The following is a 23,320-nucleotide window of genomic DNA, read 5'->3' on the forward strand; positions in this document are numbered from 1 at the left end:
ACTCTAATGAAGGGATGAGGAGTGGAAATTGATATACAGACCGAGTGAATGAAAGAGAGATACAAAGACAGATAGAGGAAGAGAGAGAGAGAGAGAGGAATAAATGCAAATAGTAAATCAGAGAGATAGAAAAACAGAAAAATAGCAATGTAAAGAGAGAGAGAGAGAGAGAGAGAGAGACAGACAGACAGACAGACAGACAGACAGATAGACAGACAGTGAAATCCTTAGTGTTTTCCCGTTTGGTCATTTTACTAAATATATATATATATATATATATATATATATATATATATATATATATATATGAAAATTTTTTACTCTACTATATCTATCTACCTATCTATCTATCTAGCTAACTGTCTATAAATGACACTTTGTCTGTGTGCATGTCTCTTTATGTGAGTTTTTTTCCTATGGCCTCCGAAACGGCTGGGTTGAGATTCTTTAAATTCTACATTTTACGTGCCTAGAAGTACTCTTAGATAGGTTTTGTGTCGGAATGCCTCTGATAAGTATTGAAAATCGATAATCGAAAAAATCCAATAAAAGAAGGAACAATCTCATTTAGACCAAAGTTAACTCTCTTATACAGCCTAACACCACACGCGCATTTGGGGAGTTTCATTCTTGCACAAGCAGAGAGGTCTGGCGTATAAAATCAACAGTAGCTTCTTCGATAAGTTAGCGGCACGTTCGAAGTTAATGTTGCTGTTTAGCACGCAATTGAACTATGATACTCAAATTTAGCATTTTAAAATTTAATTCAAGTCATATAAAAATAATTTTATAAAATCAACAGTAGGTTCGCTACAGTGCAATGTAGACCAAAATATGTTGTGGGTTCTCACTATGGAGAGGTATGTAATCTCCCTTCCGATGCACCTCGGTGAGTTTCCGACTAGAGGAGGCAATCGATCGATTTGATTGAAATATGGGCGATTTCACAATTTAATGACAATAAATGTATTGGGAGTATGGGACATACGTTGATCCTTATTCATTATATATATATATATATATATATATATATATATATATATATATATATATATATATATATATATATAATTTAAATCAAAAAGATCAAAGAAACAAAAAAACGGGCAGGTGGAATTGTTAAAATTTCCTTAAGGCCTTATCGTCTGACCCTCTAAGAGGAAACGTCAGAATGATAAATTAAAAGCTAAGAATCGAATGAGGAAAGAGGGGAATAAGCTGACTACGTTGGCAAGACATCCCAAAGATTGGAAATGAGAATATCCCAACACATCCCTCGGGATATTCGATTACACCAGGTTTCGAGAACATCCGGGCACTCCCAAGCTCATGAGTCCGCCATCGGTAATCACCTGATTAGTATAAATTGGTGTTCTGACCAATATTCCGATGGTTGGTTTTCTGTTTTATACAGTGCTAGGTCGAACTATCATCTCAATATCATTGAGGCGTTAGTCATTAATAACTCTCGACCTAGCCTGTGTAGACAAAAGATTTTGAAACATCAGTTGGAAATATTTACTGATTTAAAACCACCTGAACAGTGAGAATTATATATATATATTTTTTTTTTCTCTCACTGGTTTTCCAACTGAAACAAATTTCCCTCTTTCCTCATTCGATTCTTAGCTTTTAATTTATCATTCTGACGTTTCCTCTTAGAGGGTCAGACGATAAGGCCTTAGGGAAATTTTAACAATTCCACCTGCCCGTTTTTTGTTTCTTTGATCTTTTTGATTTAAATTAAATTATGTTTCCTCTGAAATTTCTCCTTCCATTTAGCTGTACCAAGAATTTACTTATATATATATATATATATATATATATATATATATATATATATATATATATATATATATATATATATATATAGATGCAAATAGTAAATCAGAGAGAGAGAAAAACAGAAAAAATAACAATGTAAAGAGAGAGAGAGAGAGAGAGAGAGAGAGATAGAATAATTGACAAAAAGTTATATTCCAACATTCATGATGTTGACCACCTTATAATTTATTCCTTTAATTCGGTTGACTTATACAATTCTTGACAGTATCTGTTTTGCAGCACAAAATCAATTGCTTAATTATTATATCAATCAGTGAATCTATTATGCCCTTAACTAACCAGAAGAAAAAAATCCGTCAAAATAATTGAAGTGTGATTTGACATGATTAAAATTCGAAAAATGGAAGAGAAGCTGCAAATACCTTTTTGTTTTTCCATTACACCATATTGAATTTTTAAAAACCCTTCTTTCTATTTATTGAAAAAGAAAATACAATTTTCTCATGTATGGGTCGTGGAATTGCAGTCACTAGCGAACGATTTAGCTAATTTGCATATTCTTTTAAACATTCATTTTAATTAATTCCCTATTAGTTTTTTCGGTTTTCTTATTGGATGATCATTTTTAGTTAACTATTACGTGTAATTATATTCATGCAGATAGTCTACATGATTTATACTTGCGTAATACTTGTGTAAAAGGTTTATAGTAAACACAAAACTCTTTCCATATATATTTATATATGCATATATATTTTCGTTAAAAAAAATTGGCTACCAAACTCCTCTTACTGTTTTTGGTCTACAGGCATGAAACTTTATATATAAGGTATTTGAACCCATACGAAACCCTATATTTTGGTTTTAGCCAGGGAAAATCGGTACAAAAGTGTGAAAATGAAAAAAAATAAATGAAATTCACCAGCTCGAACGACGACATTACGAATATACATGCATGACGTAATAGTTATTGGTTCATGTTTTAATTTCAAGTCTTGCAACAAATATGTGTTCATGTCTCAGGCATTAACGGCAGAGGACAAAATAAATTGTGTTAGCAAAACGTTTCGGTTTCGATTCTCGGTGGTGGCGCAAGAGTCATTTTCTTTTTTAACTTTTTGAATTATTACTATATATAATCCTGTATATAATATTTTGATTGCAGAAATTCCCTTCTGGACCAAATTACCGTATGTTTGCAACAGCAGATGCCACATACAAATTTATTGTCTAGACTATTAGTCACTATATTATGCAAATTTCCAACTTCATTATAGACAGATAAGGCCTTATAATAAAATCCTACAATTCATCCTAGGAGAGAAATCATCACTATCGACAATATCATTAGGGGAAGTAGTCCCTATTTTTCTCTCTAACTTATAATTGCTCTCATCGCCCCCACTCTACGCCGTGTAAAATTATACACAGTACACTTGTATTGCCTCGTCACCCTTATTAACTGAATCAAAAACTCATATAAATAAGATTCACTACGATTTCCAGATTCGGAAAATAATGATTTCTCCCTTAACAAGTTCAACCCTTTTTCATTGGCTCCCAGAATTATCTTATTCCACATTTTAAACCTTTAACAAAAAAATGAACGCTCATGTAAAAAAAAAAAACGAACTACATGGCGTCTGCTAGAAAGCGTTACGTCAAATTGTTACGCCATATACACACATGACACCAACATTACGTGTAGATTGTTTACTTTTTGGCCGTTCACATATATTTAAACAAGACCAACGAAAAATGTTATTTTGCATTTAGTTTAGTTTCGATAGCTGCTATAACACAAAACAAAAAAAACGTACTGTTATCCTGTTTCTGTCTGTCTGTCTGTCTTTCTGTCTGTATCTCTCTCTCTCTCTCTCTCTCTCTCTCTCTCTCTCTCTCTCTCTCTCTCTCTCTCTAAAACAAACGTAACGCATTATTCCTTTTAGCGCTATTATTATTTGTTTTTTTTTTTTTAACTTACGGTCATTTAAAAGTAAATACAAACACAAATCGTTTTCACGTTCATCCGTTCTCATATTAAACTATAACTTCATCTTTTTATAAGATTATTATTATTATTTTTTTTTTTTGGAGATTGTGGCTCGGTTGAGTTTTGATAGCTGCTATAACACAAAACAAACTAAACGTACTGTTCGCTCTCTCTCTCTCTCTCTCTCTCTCTCTCTCTCTCTCTCTCTCTCTCTATCTATCTATCTATCTATCTATCTATCTCTCTTTCTTATATATATATATATAAAAGAGAGAAAGAGAGAGAGAGAGAAAGCGAACAGTATATAAAGAAATACACTTGACCACTGTATATATACATACATACATACACACATACATACATATATATATATATATATATATATACAGTGGTTAAGTTTGTTTAGTTATATACGTTAAAAGTAACAAACATTGACAACTTCCAAGGAGGAACGTCAGAGAAAAATAACATTTTCACGTTATTCACTTGGAGAGGGCAATTTCAATACTGTCTACACAGGGTTTTTTTGGGGGAGAGGGGGGTTATGCTTGCATAGATAAGTCTATGGGAAACTATTTTGGGGGAAGGGAGTCCCTATGTTTCTTTTGCTTTTTTCCACTTTTCGGGTTCTTCAGTTTTTTCCACTTTTCGGGTTCTTCAATTTTTTCCACTTTTCGGGTTCTTCAATTTTTTCCACTTTTCGGCTTCTACAACTTTTTTTCTGCTGGAGGGATTTTTACATTGCATCCAATTCCAAACATTCCCTGGACAATAATGATTTTTATAAGTTTTTCACTATACTCATTAAGACAAGGTCATTTATATTTGGCGCACACAGGTAGTTTCCAAGATTTAAATACTTGCATTCTGCACTGTAATTCACTTGTGGAGGTTGGGGGTATCTATTCCTTCCATGGGGAGGTTGGAAGATCTATTCCGAGAACCGTTCTTAACATGGGAAGCTTAGGGGGTGGCCACCAACAATAACAACACCTTACTTTTATGCAAGGGAATGGTGTTTCCACCGGGCAACGCCGGTTAACGGGTCCTGCTTGTATAATAATAAATACGAAATCTGAATAAATCAAAATATCATATTTAAGAGTATTTTACGACTGGGTAATGCCGCACGCTCTACTAGTACATATATATATATATATATATATATATATATATATATATATATATATATATATATATATATAGGAGCAGTTCAGCCCAGCTTTGCTCGGGCCCTGTGTACTGTTCATAACTTGCCCTATGTGTGGATACACTTTATGTAAGATTTCAAAATTTTAGACTAAAAATTGGCTGAGTAATTTGGTAGAGACCGCAGAGGTCAATTTTTAAAAAGTTTTACTCCAATTTTGACCACTTAACATTTATTATTTTAGTCTCAAATCAAAATACAAAGTTTTATCCATGTTCAAGTTACCTACATCTAAAATTTCAAGTGTTTAGACCAAAAATTAGCGGAGGAATTTGATAAATCTGGAAAGGTCATCTCTTTCAATTTTGACCTTTTGGCAGCCAAATTTTCGCCCCAAAACTGATTAAAATCCTTACTGCATGTGTGAAGTGCCATTATGTATAAATTTCAAATGTTTAGACCAAAAATTGGCTGAGTAGTTAGCTAGACACCACAAAGGTCAAATCTTTTTTTAACTTTGACCTCAAATTTTCGACCCAAACCGATTAAAAAGCTTGCCTTGTCTCTGAATACACTTTATGTAAAATTTCAAATCTCTAGACTAAAAATCGGTTGAGCAGTTCGGTAGAGACCGCAGAAGTCAATTTTTTAAAAGATTTTGACCCCCAACTTTTAACACTTAACATTTATTTTTGGGGCTTAAATCAAATTAAAAAGTTTGATTCATGTCCAAGTAACCCACATTTAAAATTTCAAATGTTTAAACCCAAAATTGACACAGGAGCTTGGTAGAGTTTTCAAAGGTTAAATCGTTAAACTTTTACTTCTTGACGGACAAATTACTGCCTGAAAACGGATTAAAAAGATTTTCCCAAATCTAAATACTCCTTATATTAAATCTCGAGTCTCTAGACCGAAAATTGAGTTATTAGGAAACACACACAGACACAGACATTTTCACTTTTATAGATATTTAGATTTTAGTGGCAGGGCAAGGCCACTGGGGAGATAACCAAGCAAAAATTTAAAAAAAAAAGCAAAATTCATCTCAAAGCAGCAAAACTGAAGCTAGCCTGTCAGAACACTATATATACAAATGTAAGCAAAATTGGGCATATTTTATTTGTTTGAAAATATAGATTTTTTTACCAATTGTCATAAAATGTTAAGCATAGAAGAGTATTATAATGTTCAAAAAGCCTGCTGTGGCTCAGTTTGTTAAAATGGAGCACATTCCTCAAGAAAAATTGCATTTTGTTCGTTTATTTACTTTTTATTATTTTTTGCAATTCTTTTTATCAATAAAAGTTGTTATTTCCCCCCCCCCAATTATTTTTTTACTATAAATTGTTAGGTGAAAGTATTTTGTTTTTTTCAGGAAAACTTGCACTTTTTTAAAAAAGAAATTTGGCAGTAAACGGTTCTTTTTGAAAACGGAATTTTTATTATAAAAGAACAGATGAATGCTTTATGTGAACATTGTTACTAGTTAGGTGAAAGTAGAGAAAAGTTTGATTTTCTTTTCAAGAGACTGTACAAATTATTTTTTTTCAACAGATGTTAAGAAAAACAGAGAACATACTTCCATCATTAATTACGCCAAAAAATAAATAAAGTGGAAAACTTTCTGTTATTAATGTTTGCTAAAAAATAAATACAGTAAACTTCGCTGAAGTGTTAGCATATGCTGCATCTTAAAAAGTTGGTTCATGCTGACAATTAAATAAGATAAACGTCTAAAAATTAGTAAAAATAAGTAAAATCATGAATGGCGGCTCTTGGGGGGAGCAAGTAAGTAGGAACAACACAATCATTTGTGTAAAATAATTAATATTCGAGAAATTGTAAACAATAACAAAAATACCTGATACCAAATGCAGTAAAATTCAAGTATCCTTTATACGTGCTGAAACTGTGTTTAAGTTATTTTTATTTCATTTCTTTTATTAAAAGTTGTCTTTCCAACAATTAACTGGTTGCATGTCGTTTAACCATTGGGGACTTCACTCTTGGAAAATTGCATAAAAAATCTATGACTACCATTAACTCTAAATTTGGGGTTAGTGGTAGATAAGTCATTTGTTAGGTGTGTCAGAAATTTCGTGAAAAATATTGAATAATTTCACCCCGTTTTCCAAGCTTATAACTCCTCGAAAAATATAATTCAAACCCTAAGTTTTTTTCAATTAAAGGAGCAAGGACCAAGGCTTCATTTAAAAAAAACCAAAAAAAAAAAAAACAAAAAAAAAAAAACAAACAACGTGTTTTTTTTTTAAGTTTTAAACTTCGGAGTATACAGGTAAATTTCTAAAAACACTACTTTTTTGTTTTAAATTTGAATATATTATTTATTGATCTTTTATCTTCAATTTGTGATATATAAAACTTTGGTGAGTAAATTAATTATTTACTTTTTAATAGACATTTGAAAATGGGGGTGGGGCTTTAATTAAGAAAAAAAAACGTTTGTCTAAAATATTATATTCGGTTTATTGGAAAGAGCATAAACTTTCACATTGACTCTGAAAATATCGTAAAAATAGAATCAATAAAAAATTTTTTTATAGATTTTTAAAGTTTAAAAATTGAAAATTAATTCAATTAATTTCATTACTGTTTTTTAAAAAATAAAAAAAAATAGTACTTCTATTACGTTTTATACAACTTTAATAGTTTATTTTGGAAGTATAATCCATAAAGAAAATAAACAACCCACTTTTAAAAGAAAAACTACGAGTTTTTTATATTTTATTCGCAGTTTCGTGTTAGGGATGTAAAAAATTCATACAAAAATTCTGATGCACCTAGTCATTTGTTTACAACTTTTGAGGAATTAAGCCTCCTTACTCCTTAAGCGATAAACGGACATTTGTTTATTATTATTTTTTATTCCGTGTATAAAATCCACTTTGAACAACATATTTGGAAATTAGAAAAATAAAAAAAACAAAAAAACTTTGTTTTAGCATGTTAAAAGTATTAAGGTCAGTAGATAATTAAATTCTACTGTGTTTGGTATAAGTTATTTTTTGCTGTTATTTCTTGCTTTTTAGAATTTTTGATTAAGGGGGGTTGCTTAGATCGTATTTTAAACTAAACTACGGAGGTTGGAATGCCCCTCCCCCTAAAATGTACTTAGAAAAATCGATTTTATAGCGAGATTTAAGAATGGTTAGCCGAAAAAAAAGGTGAAAAACAAAACAAATAATCAATAAATAATTGTTACCAAAGGCAATAAATGCTACATTTTTTACTTACATGAATGAGTTTATTTTATGTTTTAAAGTATTTTCAAGCGCTTCTCTTTATTTTTTAAATCTAAAATTGCGGGTGTGTGGGTGCGAAATATCTCCAGATTTTCTAGAATTCCCGCTAGATTGCAAACGAAATCTCCAGATCTAGCGGGAAAACCGCTAAATTGGAAACACTCGTCACGTGGCGGCAAGCGGTGATAAATAATTGTCCATAAATAAAAAAAAATGGCCTATCGGTACAAAGAAAACCACCTATTTATTATAGAAAAATTAAGTATAATATTATAATTAAAAAGAGATATATAAAAACACGCATGGGTACAGTAAACATATTATACCAAAATATCGAAGCAATCATTTATTTAGTTATTTAGACTATTAATTACGAACGAACCAAGAGTTGCATTTATATATATATATATATATATATATATATATATATATATATATATATATATATATATATATATATATATAAGCAGGCCGCCCGACATTGCTCGGTTGTAAAATACGCTTAAATATGATATTTTGATTAATGCAGATTTCGTATTTCTTATTATACCATATTGGATCAAATATATAGTAATGATTTTAAAAGTTTTTAAAAAATGACTCGTGCGCCACCACCGAGAATCGAAACCAAAACCTACAATAATACAATTACAATTTTTCAAATGTATGCTTCATCAGCGCTAAAAACGACAGAACAGATTAGGTGCAAATTAATACAGACACAGCAATATCGATGATGTAGCGATTTGACTAATCTGTACCTATCGATTTCAAAAATAGATAGTTTACCGATTAAAATAAATCCGTAGATATTATTTGATTATTGAAATCTTTTGTAGATGAGTAATGTGTATGTTCATTAATTTCTTTGAGGACTTTTATCCTCATCTTTATAGTTGTTGTTTCACGACGTTTCGGTCAACTATTCCTCTGGACTTCGTCAGGTGGTTAACTGCGACGGGATACGGATGCTGAATCTCTTAACTGTATCTTCTTTCATAGTTGTTGTCGTCTCACCACGTTTTGGCCAACTAATCCTCTGGCCGGCTTTAGGTAGGATTGAAACCGCTATCTTTTTTTTTTTTTTTACATAGGCATCACTACTTATCAAGGCCCAGAGGCCACTCGAGGATAAGCGTTAAAGTGTATACAGTAGTCAATTGGACAATATAGTAATCGATAATAAAGGAAATTCGGTAAATTTGTTAACAAGTGGGACGGCTCATCAAGAACTTGTTTACGTTGAACTTGAAGACAACCATATTGTACTCAGTTGGAAAGCAGGAAAACGGAAGACAATTCCATAGGCGTGCAGTTCTAAGATAGAAGCTTTGTTCATGGAATCTACGTTTAGGTTTAGGCACAGATAAAGAGTGGGGGCAATTATTGATAGTGTTTTCAGCTAGACGAGTGTTTCTTGTACAAGTTTGGCGAAGGGGGACCATAGATTGAAGCTCAGTTGAGCACTTGCCATGAAAATAACGATAAAGCAAAGACAAACTCGCAATATCTCTTCTGTTAGAAAGAGGTTGCAGGGAAGAGAAAAGGACATTTTCTGCAAGGTTACGAAGTCTATTTTGAACTCTATAAAGACAAGATAAGCCCTTTCCAGCAGCTCTTCCCCAGATGTGGCATTAGTACTCCATCCTTGGACGTACCTGGCTCTTAGAGATGCCTTTATCTATCTACAGGTCTATCCACGGGGCCGCTTCAATTCTACCCCAAAGTTGTCCAGAAGATTAGTTGACCAAAACGTGGTGAAACAACAACAACTGTGAAAGACAGTAGTTGCTGAGGATACAGTTTAGAGACTCAGCATTCCTATCTTGTCGCGGTTAGTCACATGAAGAAGGCCAGAGGAATAGTTGGCCGAAACGTTGTGAAACTACAACTATGAAGATGAGCAAAACAGTCCGCACATAAATAAATAAATATACAAATCTATAGATTATATAAAGATTAAGATAGATTAGTAGATAGTGCATAGTTAAGAGCGGTAGATAACGTACAGGTTAATATTAATCTGTAGAGAAAGTACTGTTAAAGATAGGTAGATTAAGTACATATTGCAATAGATATGCAGATGATGTACAGATAATAATAAAGAGATTAGATTTATACACCGATTAAAAGAGATCGGTAACTTATATAAAGATTATGCTATCTCTATTTATTATGTAAGAATCAAGAACGCTAGTTAATCTGCAGATTAAAACAGATCAGTAAATAATGTAGAGATTAAGATAGGTAAGTGGATAAATAGAGATTACGATAAACTGGTATAGATTAAAATAAATAGAAATTATATAGAGATTATGATAAATAATGGACAGATGCCAATGCATATAAAATGGACCGTTTCAGAATATTGCACCGGGCTGACTCTCAAGATCATTTAAAGATTTTGGAGTCAGTCTCGATTTTTTCACGCAAGCCTTCTCTCTGTCGACAGAAAGAATTTGTTGAATCATATATACATCGGTGGATAATTTATAGATTTTTATAAATAGTCTTGCAAGTATTTTAATGGTTGATGCTGCGACGAACTACAAGCCCTTGTACCCCTTTGATGTAAATACCCTCGACAAACCCGACAAGCAGCAAATTCCCACCCCTACACAGTAGAGATCTCTAGATGTAAGAAAGCCTTCTACTCTAATGATTTCTTCCCTAGAAGACTGCTAGACTTCGGTTTCTGCTTCTCCAACTGTACCGACATGCAGAAGTTCAAGTGTAATGTGAACAGACATCTTGCTGCTCAACTCCCTACATAGTATCCCTTCAACTTATGTCTTTGATAGTCGCTCCCTACATCAAAGTGGCACTGTGCCTTGTTTGGGGTGAAAATGTAATTTAAAAAAAAGCTCAGCACATAATGTATACATTAAGATTAAAGGCAGATTAATATAAAACGGGTTAAGATAGATTAGTAGATGATGTACAGATTGAGATTAGGTCGATTAAGCACAGATTAATATAGATGTGCAAATAAAGTACAGAAACAATAGACAAGTAGATAATACTTAATTAAGGTGTATGATATACAGGTTAGGACATAAAGGTAAATGATATGCAAATTGTGATAACTACTATAGATAGATAATTGGTGGATTAGCATATATAGATTTCTATTTAGCTAACTATTATTACTAAAATAGAGTAAAAATAATTACATAAAAGTACAATAGAAAGTAAATAAGAGAGAGATATGTAGTAAAAAAGAAAGGGAAAATTACAAGAAGACGAAGAAGAAGAAGTAAGAGGAGGAGGAGGAGTAGTCAGAAAAGGATGAGATAATAATAATAATAATAATAATAATAATAATAATAATAATTCACAAGATAACGCGATTAGAACCAACCACATCAAAGCAAGGATTAACAAGACACAAGAAAACAGCAAATGCAGACTCTGTGGACAAAGAGACGAAACAATAAACCACATAAGAAGCGAATGCAGCAAACTAGTTCAAAAAGAATATAAAGATAGACACGATCAAGTTGGGAAGGCAGTACGCTGTGAATTATGCAGACTACTGAATCTTGAACACTCAGAAAAATGGTACAAGCACAAACCGGCAGCAGTACTAGAAAATGGATGTCACAAAATTCTATGGGACATGGATGCAAACGGATAAACCCATCAAAGCAAAGAGACCAGATGTCATACTAGTTAACAAGAAGGAAAAGACCTGCCAGATTGTAGATTTTGCTGTTCCAGCGTGAAGGTCAAGAAGCAGAGAAAATACACTGAACTGGGCAGGGATATGGAAGATGAAAACAATTAAGATAACACCACTAATTGCTAGGAACAATACTGCAAAACTTTGAAAAGAGAATGAAAGAGATTGAAATCAAAGAGGAATAGCTGAGATACAAAGGATAACAGTAATGAAAACTGCTAAAATATTAAGGAAAATCCTTGAATACAGAGACTAACACTAACACATGCACTATAAGCACAAATTAAACATACAGAAAATGTTACAGATGGAAAACACAAAGGGGCATCACATGGAATCATGAAAACTGAAACTGTATAATTAATAACTTCCTGCACACCTGGATCCCCCTGGCCCTTTTTTTGTGTGTGTGTGTCACAAAAAACTGACGCCACACAAAATAAGCAAGAATGGTCAAGGAGAATGGAAAGACTGAAGAGAGAAAGCACTAGCTAGACCTTCACTGGATGAGTGCAAAGAGGACTGTGACCTTGGGGAGGCTTTTTGCCACCAAAATTCGATTGAAGACCAGCCGACAAGAAATCAATGGTAAGGGACTGTTGTGATAACGCAAATACTTTCGCAAAGGTTATTGAAAGAGGCAGAGAGTGTTGCAAATCTGGGGAGACTTGTTGTCACTCAGAATTCAGAGAATACTGCAAATTGTTCTCAAAGAGAAATTTTTGATGAGGACTTGTGTGAATACTCCTAGTGAGCAAATAAGAATAAATCCTGAAAAACTTAAAAAAAAAAAGAAAGAATAGGAGAGATTGGAAATGGCTGAGAAGATACAACGGATAAAAGTCATGAAAATGGCTGAAATATTAAGGAAAACCTAAGGATGGAATACTGCTGCCACGTCTGGGCAGGAGCTGCTAAAAACAGCCTATCTTGCCTTGACAGAGTACAAAATAGACTTTGTGGCTTAGTGGGGGATGCCCTTTTCTCTTCCCTGCAACCTCTTTCCCATAGAAGAGACATTGCGAGCCTGTCCTTGTTTTATCATTATTTCTAGGGAAAGTGCTCGTCTGAGCTCCAATCTCTGATCCCTCCTCACCAATTTTTAACGAAAAACACTCGTCTAGCTGAAACCACTGTCATTAATTTTCCCCACTCTTTATCTGTGCCTAAATCAAAACGTAGATTCCATGAACAAAGCTTCTTTCTTAGAAGTGCACGACTGTGGAACTCTGTTCCGTTTGTCTGTTTCCCATCTGACTACAACATAAACAAATTCCTGATGAACCGCCCCCTTAAGTAAGACATTTTATCAGATTTCCAATACTAACGATTACTACGATATTATCCCATTTATTACTATATAAGTAATAACCCTTATCCCCGAGTGGCTTCCGGACCTTGATAAACGGTGACCTCCATGTAAAAAAAACAACAACAAAAAAACTTGGGTATTTGCATGGAATTTCGAACTGAACCCTTTATTTAATCCATGGAGTGTAGCATGCTCTTGTTCCATCAGCCATGACTCGGTAGAAGTCTTAAGTAATTCACAATTGGAATCTTAGTATCGTCTGCACTTAGGATTGAACCTTCAACTTCCAGAAGAGTGCCACATAGAACTGAATATTTTAACTTAGTACTTTAGCTGTTACGCCACAGATCTTTTTAATTATTTTAAAACCTTTCTATAATTTTCAATTTTCAAATTATGAATAAAAGAAAGTAAAATATTGTTTTTATGTTGGACTTGAAGGCATCCAAGTTGTAGTCAGGTGGGAAACAGCCAAACAGGAGAGAGTTCCACAGTTGTGCAGTTCTAATAAAGAAGCTTTGTTCATGGAATCTACGCTTTGATTTAGGCACAGATAAAGAATGGAGAAAATTATTGACAGTGGTTTCAGCTAGACGGGTGTTTTTCGTGAAAGATTAGCGAGGGGGGACCAGAGATTGGAGCTCGACAGAAAAATTACCGAGCTTGACAAGACACACCAGAAGAAGGTTAGAAGTCGCTTAGGCTGAAACGTCAGAATAATACTCAAGATTGCAACAGTAGTTCGAAAAATCTAAATAAAACAGATAGTATGGTGTCCAGTGTTTCAAGCAGAAACATCTAGGTGACCCTCAGTCATTTCAGGGCGACGCCAGGTGTTCTTGCTTGTGTATAATGGAAGAGAAGGAGAAAGTGAGAAAGAGAAAATGTGTGTGGGGAAGTGCGAGAATTTGGAAAATGGTTGTGACGTCATGAAGGAAACAGTAGTTATTCATCTGCCGTCGAAGACGACGACGCTTCGCATTGTAAGCAGCCTAGTTCGGCAGTGACTTTACTGCCACCTTCGCTCACAAAATCAATGCTGATTGTCACCTCTCGATTGAGAAAAATAAACAAACACCTTACCCTCGTATTTAGAAACGCAAAGTGACGTCAGTTAAAGTACAAATTTCTCTATCTCATTAAACTTTATCATCGAGTGGCTTTTGGTCTGGATAAGTTGAGTATTATTAGTAGATAGAAAAAAAAAACAAAAAAACTACACCAACATATACACATGCTTGTCTCCTTCTGCGACAAAGTTATTAAACTTAGCATAGTGATATGGGACAAGAAAAAGAAAGACGCAACCCTAGTAGAAGTCAGTGTCCTCGCTGATGCAGAGTGAAACGGAGTTGAGGAAAAAGATAATCATGTGTTTATGTTTAGCGAGTTTTTTTTTTTCTACTAATAATATGCCACTTATCAAGATCAAAAACCACTCGAGGATAAAGGTTAATCAAATAAATAGTCAGTATACTGATCAAGAATATTATAAAAATTATAACTGTTGATTGGAATGAACAAAGTTCCATTACTTGTGAGGATGCTTTATTACAAGTATTTGTTGCCCCTGGATCTGAAGATAGCATGCAGGGAAGCTGTCCTGTAGTAATGTGTACTAAATATAGAAAGTTTTTGGAAAGAAACTCTGCTCATGTCTAGAGTTGTAAGCCATGTTTAGTTTCAGAACAGTTTTTAATGGTTAGATGTTCTATGCAAGTCCTGGAGGTGACTGGTTCGCAGTAAACAGTTCTTGAGTTGAAAGCCTCAGAGCAAAAGATTCTTCCTATGTTGACACGAAGAAAACATATGGGAAGTTGCTACAGAAAAGGTTTAATCTTTATGGAGCAATTCTAGTTTCTGATTCGTTAGTAGTGGAACGTGAATTAATTCGATTCGTCAGTTCCTAGCAGTATCGTTTATAAATAGAATCTCCGGAGTGTGTGGGATCATACCCCATTATAAGCCTCTTATGATGGGATGTATCTCCCAGCGGTTTCGGCTGCAGGGAGACAGGGTAGTAGTACACGTCAAGGATCCGTTCTTGACACTCAGCCCGACAGGTGAGGAGCCGGGAACCGGCCCAGCACCTGTTGGACTGAGGTACACCGCCTGGGTATCACCCAGGAGGTCCACCCACCCAAGCCTTGCCACCCGGCTTTCGGTTAGGGCAAGTTTATAGCTTGTCGCCTGAGGTGCCCCGACCGGGGAATGCCGACAGGGTTACTCAGGCAATTTTTGTAATTGCAAGAGTGCCCCTCCTTTAGGGGAGCTTGCTTTTGATCTCGACTTTCTCGGCCTTGTGCCAAATATTGGTGATGTAGGCACCAATTAAATAATTACCCCATTATATGTCAAAAAATATTGCAACAGTGTTTGATGTTATTTGATATGTGGCTTAATCACGTTGTACACAACGGTTCCTGTTAGATCACCAAAGTTAAGTACGCTGAGCCTAGTTACTACTAAAAAGTGGGTTAATATTTGGGAATTACAGGTGCTGCGTGTGCTTTCCGCTTATCTCGGCATTTTTTCCAGTCATCATGGATTTCTCCTTGCCATTGGTTTCAAGCAGTGCCGATTCAGGAGAAGTGCGGTTGGGGATTGTGTAACATTTGCCTCACAATTACAAACACCCTTACAAGACGTATCCATTGTCTTTCAGAACTGAACAGAAGCGTTTAGTTTTCTTTAGATTTGATGTTAGGCACATAGAGGAAGAAAGAAAAGCTATGGAAGAAGACGGGTTCTTGCTGTGAAGATCTTATGAAGAGGTACAAGAAATTGGAGCTCAGTCGAGTACCTTTCATGGAAATAACAATAGAGTAGAGAAAGACTAGAAAGGTGAGAAAGCCACAGTAAAGAATGATCCCTCCTCAGATTGCAAAGTCTATTTTTCATTGTCCATGCAAAAAAAAAAAGAGTGTTTGAAGAGGCCCCACCTCTAGCTGTGGCAACGGTCCACCATCTTATGACATATCGGACTCTTATATAGGTAGACTCTCATATAGATAGACTCTTATATAGGAGGATTGCGACAGGAATCACTCTCTCATTTGTGGTAACAGGGTGAAAAGGCTGAGGGATAAGCGGCCATGACTGGCATGTGCCTGCTGCAAGGAAAAGATGACAGCATTCAAATTGCATTTTTTTGTAACCTTGTGGAAATTCTGAAAACTGAAATCCATCATATTAAACATTAAATGCATTATTTCAATTTTTCATACTATGCTCATTATGGCTGTGATTTTCACAACTTTTCGGCCAACGTCACCTCCAACCTTCTTCAAGTGCCCATTTCGAACAAAAGAATCTTTATGTCGAACTTTGGAATCCATACAGAATTTCAAACTGAACACTTTATTTAATTCACAGAGATATATTGTCCATGTTCCATCATCCATCCATTCATCCATCCATCCATAGCCTTAAGCCCCTGGAGGGGCATAGCCTATCTACAACTTTGTAGATGCTTTTGTAGTGAAGAGTTCTTTTTAGAGGAGTGAGGGTGCTGGCTTCACGCCCAACCTTCCCAGAAGGTATATACAGCACCTAGCCTTCTCAAATGGTCACCCATCTGGTATTGGCTAGGCTCAACGTTGCTTCGGTGATCTGGCGAGACCAGGTGTGTCAAACGTGATTGTACCGTATTCGCCGTCAACGATACTCAATATTGTGTTCTTCTTTATTATCATCACCCAACTTTTAAAAGATACACCTCAAATAGGTCAGAGGTTACATCGGCCGATGTTCACAGGAAACATGAGTTGGAACAATTACATTGAGGGCATTGCCAGGGCCGCTGCAAGGAAGGTGGGATCTCTCTACCGTGCTAGAAAACTACTAACACCCGAAAGTATCCTGTACCTCTATAATGCAACCATTCGCCCATGTATGGAGTACTGCTGTCATATTTGGGCTGGTGCATCGGCTACTAGTCTCTCGCTCCTTGACAGGGTTCAAAAGAGAGTTGCAAATCTGATAGGCCCTAAACTGGCATCTAAGCTTCAGCCTCTGTCCCATCGACGAAACGTTGTATCCCTCTGCCTGTTCTACAAGTATTTTAATGGCGAATGCCCTGATGAACTGCAAGCACTTGTGCCCCCACGACGTGAACACCCTCGACAGACCCGACAGGCTGCAAAATCCCACCCCCACACTGTAGAGATCCCTAGATGTAAAAGATCTTTCTACTCCGGTAGTTTCTTTCCCAGAACCGCTAGACTTTGGAATTCCATTCCAGGTCACTGCTTCCCCAACTGTACTGACATGCAGAAGTTCAAGTGCAACGTGAACCAACATCTTGCTGCCCAAATCCCTACATAGTACCCCAGTAGTTGTTTCCCCTGATAGTAGCCCCTTACACCAAAGTGGCAATGTGCCTTGTTTGGGGTGAAAATGTAATAAAAAAAAAAAATAACATCATAAAAATAACAACTAAGATGAGTATCATAATCGGAGTAATATGAATACAAGTTAGCAATCTTCATCTAGAGAATTCATAATTAAAAACATTAATTTATTTTATTGCGGACTATTATCCTCATCTTTATTGGTTGTTGTTTCACAACGTTTCGGCCGACTGTTCCTCTGGCCTTCGTCAGGTGGTAATCGCGACGGATAGGAACTTCGAATCTCCTAACTGCATTCTCAGCAATTACTGCCATCCGTAGTTGTTGTCACTACATTTCGGCCAAGTAAGCCTCTAGCCGGCTTTTGGGTAGGATTGAAGCTGCTATCTTCAGACAATGCTCATCTGGAACCGTAGAGATTCAATGTCTCTATTAACTGCACTATGGGCCCCGAAGGGCGAGCAAGGTTGGATATTTTGGTCTTATAAATCCACGTTTATTTATTATCTGATCTTCCATAGTCGGGTCCGTACCGAATGGTATATATATTATTTTTAATTGGAATTCATTATTGAGATGAATATTATTTATATTAATTTATTTTTTGCAGACTATTATTCTCATCTTTATTAATAATCCGCAATAAATAAATTGATATAAATAATAAGCATCTCAATAATGAATTCCAATTAAAAAATAATATATATAAAAACATTAGGTTATTCAAGAAGAAAAAGGTCATTCTTGATGTTCCTACGTGATTATCTACCATGATTTTACAGATATATTCACCAAGATTTTCTCAGCACCTGAAATCGAACTTTATGTTATACTAGCGAGGGGTACCCGGCGTTGCCCGGGTGTTTGTAGGTGTGTGTGGAAACTCAGGGGGTGGGGGTGAGGTTTAAAAAAAAAAAGTAAGTATAAGGATCGAACTCGAACCCTTGAGGCAAAGTTGTAAATTAAAGTGTGAAGAAAAAAAAAAGTGCGCTGTTAACCATTGCCCCACCGCGACATGCTAATGGAAACACGTTTGAATTTATTTAATTAGTTGGATTTAGCAGGTACCCGTTTTAATGAGTTAATGAGGCCAGTTTGACTGCGGGATAGTATTCATTTACTGCTGAACGCTTTTTTTTTTTTTTTTTTTTTTTTTCCCCACCCCCAAGATGTTATAGGACTAAGCCACATGCGGCGAGCGACAAATATTGAATATTTATCTTCCCGAAATCGAGCAAATTAAATAGACAGGCGAGCTTCGTTGTTAACTGTGAGATATTGCGATTTGTATGTCATATAAAGAGTTTTTAAAAGTTGTGAACCGACCGACTGCTTCTCTGAAAGAAGCCTTTTGTAGACACACAGAAAAAGCGAACACACATACATACATACATTTTCGCTTTTATATTTATAGATTATCCAGTGAATCACTCTGATTTCTACTTCATATAGTGTTTCTTCTGATTTCAACGTTAATCACCCATCAACCACACCTATTAATCCGTTGCACCTGATAAATCATATCTGCATTTGATGTAGCAGTAAAGTACATCCGGTCGTATATACATAAATGTACATCAAGCGAAAAAATGATGACGATGATAATAACGATGATGATGATCATCATCATCATCATTGGTTCAACACGTGACATGTCTGAAGACTTTTAGAAACTGACTTCAAAACTAACCTATCTCTGACCAAGTCTTTATTTATCCATTTATCTATTGCATACTTATTATCCTCATCTTTCTTAGTTGTTGTTTCACGACGTTTCGGCCAACTATTCCTCTGGCCTTCTTCAGGTGGTCTTTATTTATCATGCTTTCTTTCGTTTATCTTTATCATTTCCTCCTGTTTTCTTTGGCCTTCACCTCGGAACTGACACTGCTACCTCAACTCTTCTACATCTACTATTCCCAAAACTCACCATATTCTTTAAACATGGCAATACCACTGAAATCTCCTATCCTCTGAGCTCATCACACCTAAGCTTATCTTCAAGATTAACATTACGCATCCATCATATCATTATCATAGCATTTCTATCCGTGTGTTATATATTGCAGTAAAGTGTGGGTACGTATCACTATTTCTTTCTAGTGACTCTTCACTATCTGAACTCAAGTTATCTCTGTGACCTATTTGAGTTTGTTCCGTGATTGTCTAAATGTTTTATGTGTGTGTGTGTCATACATGCATTCGACATACCTATTTCAACTACGTCGTTGATCTTGTGGTATACCTTAAATTCATCTGTTCATGGAGGGAATCTAGAAACTTGTGGACGAATGCATTTCACTCAAAACGACGGTCAGTTTTATATATATATTTTTTATTCACTTTCTAGGTGTGGATCGCAGAAGAATGAAAAGTGAGGATCCTTGGTTGTGGTTAATTCTAATCTCCAATTTGGAGACGCGTCATCTCCCTCCTAAGGGGTGGGGGAGACAACTGTTAACCCGTCTGCTCTTCTTTATATCCAAATTTTAACTCTACTCTATGTCCAGCTAACCTGATCATGTGGTAACAACCACTTCCTTCCGGTTAGCTATTTTTAGAACTTCCGGTGCAACTTGTCCATTTCATATCTCGATAATGTTTTGACAACTTTTTATCAAAACATAGCTTCACATCTATTCCCTTGTTTACCTCGCCAATTAGATAGCTAGCTAGAGCGAGATAGATAGATAGATAGCTAAATAGATAGATCAAATAGATATATAGATAGATCGGCAGACAGATAAATAACAGATAATTTCTCGTGTTCGCAACTACATAATACATGCAACTCATGTCCTCAACCCTCACTAGCCAGGTTTCACTTCCAGATATCATCACACATTGTACACATGCCCGATAGACTTCTCCCTTTGTCAACAATAATAACGCTCTGCTGGTTAATAATGGCAGAAATTCTCTCTTACCTGTGCTCCAATAGTATCACCATGGTAAAAAATCTTTCTGTTAAACCTCAATAGCATCGAAATATAAATATACTTATGACAGTTGAAGAGAAGATACTTTGATATTTAGAACTTTAAGAAGAATTTCCCTTTTTACTGAAATGACTCAATTTGGCATCAAATTACATGTAAAGGATTGGTATGTCATTCAACAAAGCAAAATAAACAAATTCGTATCATTCAGATTTTTCAGACTACTGTTCTCATCATTATTCACACAATGTTTCAGTCGATGTAACCTCCGACCTTCTTCAGGTGTATCTTATCAAATTCAGGAGTATTTCTGTCAAACTCGGGAATCTGCATGGAATGTCGTATGGAACCTTTTAATTTAATCCATGGAGATAGCATGCTCTTGTTCTGTCAACCATGACTAGCTAGAAGTCCTAACTAATTCACAATTATATTTTGAGTATCATATGGACTGAAGACTGAACTTCTAACCTCCAGAATCGTGTAACTTCCAACTTAATTTTACCAAATATTTTATCCATGGGTTGTGAGTTACTTAGGACTTCTAGACAGACATGGTTGATAGAACGAACGCATGCTACCCTTGTTCTGCTCAAAATTCGGTGGAGATTCCTTAGTTTTTTTTTTTTGTTTATTTTTTCTTTTTACATCGGAGTCACAAGAAAGATCAAGGTCTGGAGGCCACTGGAGGATAAAGATTATTGAGTGTACAGTAATCAATGGGATAATATCGTAGTAATCGTTAGTAGAGGATGCTCAGGATCGATGCGAGCTATCACCTTGCTGACATACGACCAGTACCGGCGGAGTTCGCGGCAATCGAAGAAAGCATGATCAGTCGTTTCTACGGCCATTGTCCCACAACAGGGATTATCAGGCGACTTCAAAAACCCGGAACTGCATTGTATGTTGTTGAGTGGAAGTGCATTTCGGGCCAATCGCCAGGTCAGAGAGAACTACGAATTGTTCAGATGACTCGAACCTGGCGCACAGCTCCATGCGGAGTGGATCTCACTCTGCTGCCAACCCAAAAGCGCGCATAGTGGGTTGTCGGTGGCCCCCTTCACTAGATCCCTGTGGAGTTCCCTACGGGTAGCAGTCACAAGGTCGCTGGACCTTGGTAGTTGTTTTAGCGCGGCTCGGCACTCTTTCATGTAGGCAGATTCTCCCGGCGGCCTGCGACGGCTCTCGATAGAGGAATCGAAAATGAGGTCGGGGAAGGCGGCAGTAACCAACTTTGATCTTGGCCCAAAGGCCACAAAGGTACCTCTTCTTGCCCCTAGAAAATGTGGATATTAATATGATTTATGCTCCTTCTTTAGAAGGGAAATAAAAAAAAACTTACCCACTTGGATATCTAACATGTGATATTTACAAAATATACAACTACAAAACAATTCACAGCATCTATACATTAATTAAAATAGAAAAATGCATCAAGAATTTATTATATAATGTTATAAATTGAATTTTAAAAATTCTTAATGTTGCAATATTTTAAGTTATAAATTTATTATATTTTTTACTAGAATATCTTGTCCTTTTCTTTTCCAGTTTTAACAACTAGTTCTTTACATTTCCATGTTTAAGCTTAACTATATTACTTTTCATGCTCGCATTTTTCTATTGTAATCCATGATTTTTCCAGGCTTCTAGTAAATTCATTGTTCTCTGTTTAATTTCAGTCTTATTTTTTTGCCCCCACAAACATAGCATATTATATTATATGTAATAACAATGTACAGCACTCGTCTGCTTTCAATAAAATCCCCCAATTATCTCCCTTTCATTCTTTCATCCTCTCTGTTTAACTCGTTACTTCTCTTTTTGCGAGAGCAGTGAATTTGTAGCAACAGTAGTCGCTAAAGCAACGTGGTTGCCATCGGAAACCAGTCATAAAAACGTCGCTCACCACCTTACGTTTTTTAATGATTTGGAACACCAATAAATTCATCATAACTTTTGTTTTACTGAATGAAAATGGAACATTTATATAGCTGATAAGGTGAACTATAAAGTGTAATAATTGCTTGAAATTTGATAGAAAAATGAGTGAGTGGTGAAGCTTTAAAGCAGTTCTAAACGACTAAAACTGCAACTTTACCATATGTTCAAACACGTTTGAATGATACAATAGCGTGGGTGTTATTTTCTGTGTCACACTTACATCCGGGTCGTTTAATTGTTAGGTACTTCCATTTCTTGTCATAAATAATTTTACCAAGAATTCTTCATAAGTTTTGGTTTCAGTTTCGATTATAACTGATGGCACTCCAGTAATCTATTTTTTTGTTTTATAAATAATTTTATCAAAAATTCTTCATAAGTTTTGGTTTCAGTTTCGATTATGGCTGAAGGAACTCAATATATATATACATACATACATATACTTTTTTCATAAGTTTTTATTTCGGTTCCAATTCAAGCTAATGCACCCAAGTCATATGGAATATATATATATATATATATATATATATATATATATATATATATATATATATATATATATATATATATATATTTTTTTTTTTTTTTTTGAAATCGCAGCTTTCTGATATATAAAAATCGATAGAACATTAACTCTATAATAATATGTACGAAATCTGCAAGAATTAAAATAGATTTAAGCGTACTTTACGACCGGGCTTAGATAGATGCTAGCTTAGATAAATACTTTTGCAGTTTTAACAAAAGAGCTACAATAATATTATAACGTCCCCATTTACACTGAACATCTACAGAATGCCAACATCAATATATTACATATTAATGAGACCCCTATGGAATTTCCAAAGGTCCAGCTAGTTAGTTTATATTTTCAGATACGTTTAAATTACCCAT

The 23,320-nt window shown here is 35.1% G+C and overlaps 1 protein-coding gene across 1 annotated transcript in view; it reads right to left on the reverse strand.

Annotated features, from left to right (window-relative positions):
• Positions 1–23,320, reverse strand: part of LOC145277923 (sodium channel protein 1 brain-like) — a 1,166,286-nt gene that overhangs the window by 930,012 nt on the left and 212,954 nt on the right. The window lies entirely within an intron of this gene.

This window comes from Euprymna scolopes, chromosome 6 (genome assembly GCF_053919585.1).
Source record: "Euprymna scolopes isolate OS-2025 chromosome 6, ASM5391958v1, whole genome shotgun sequence".
Taxonomy (NCBI): domain Eukaryota; kingdom Metazoa; phylum Mollusca; class Cephalopoda; order Sepiida; family Sepiolidae; genus Euprymna; species Euprymna scolopes.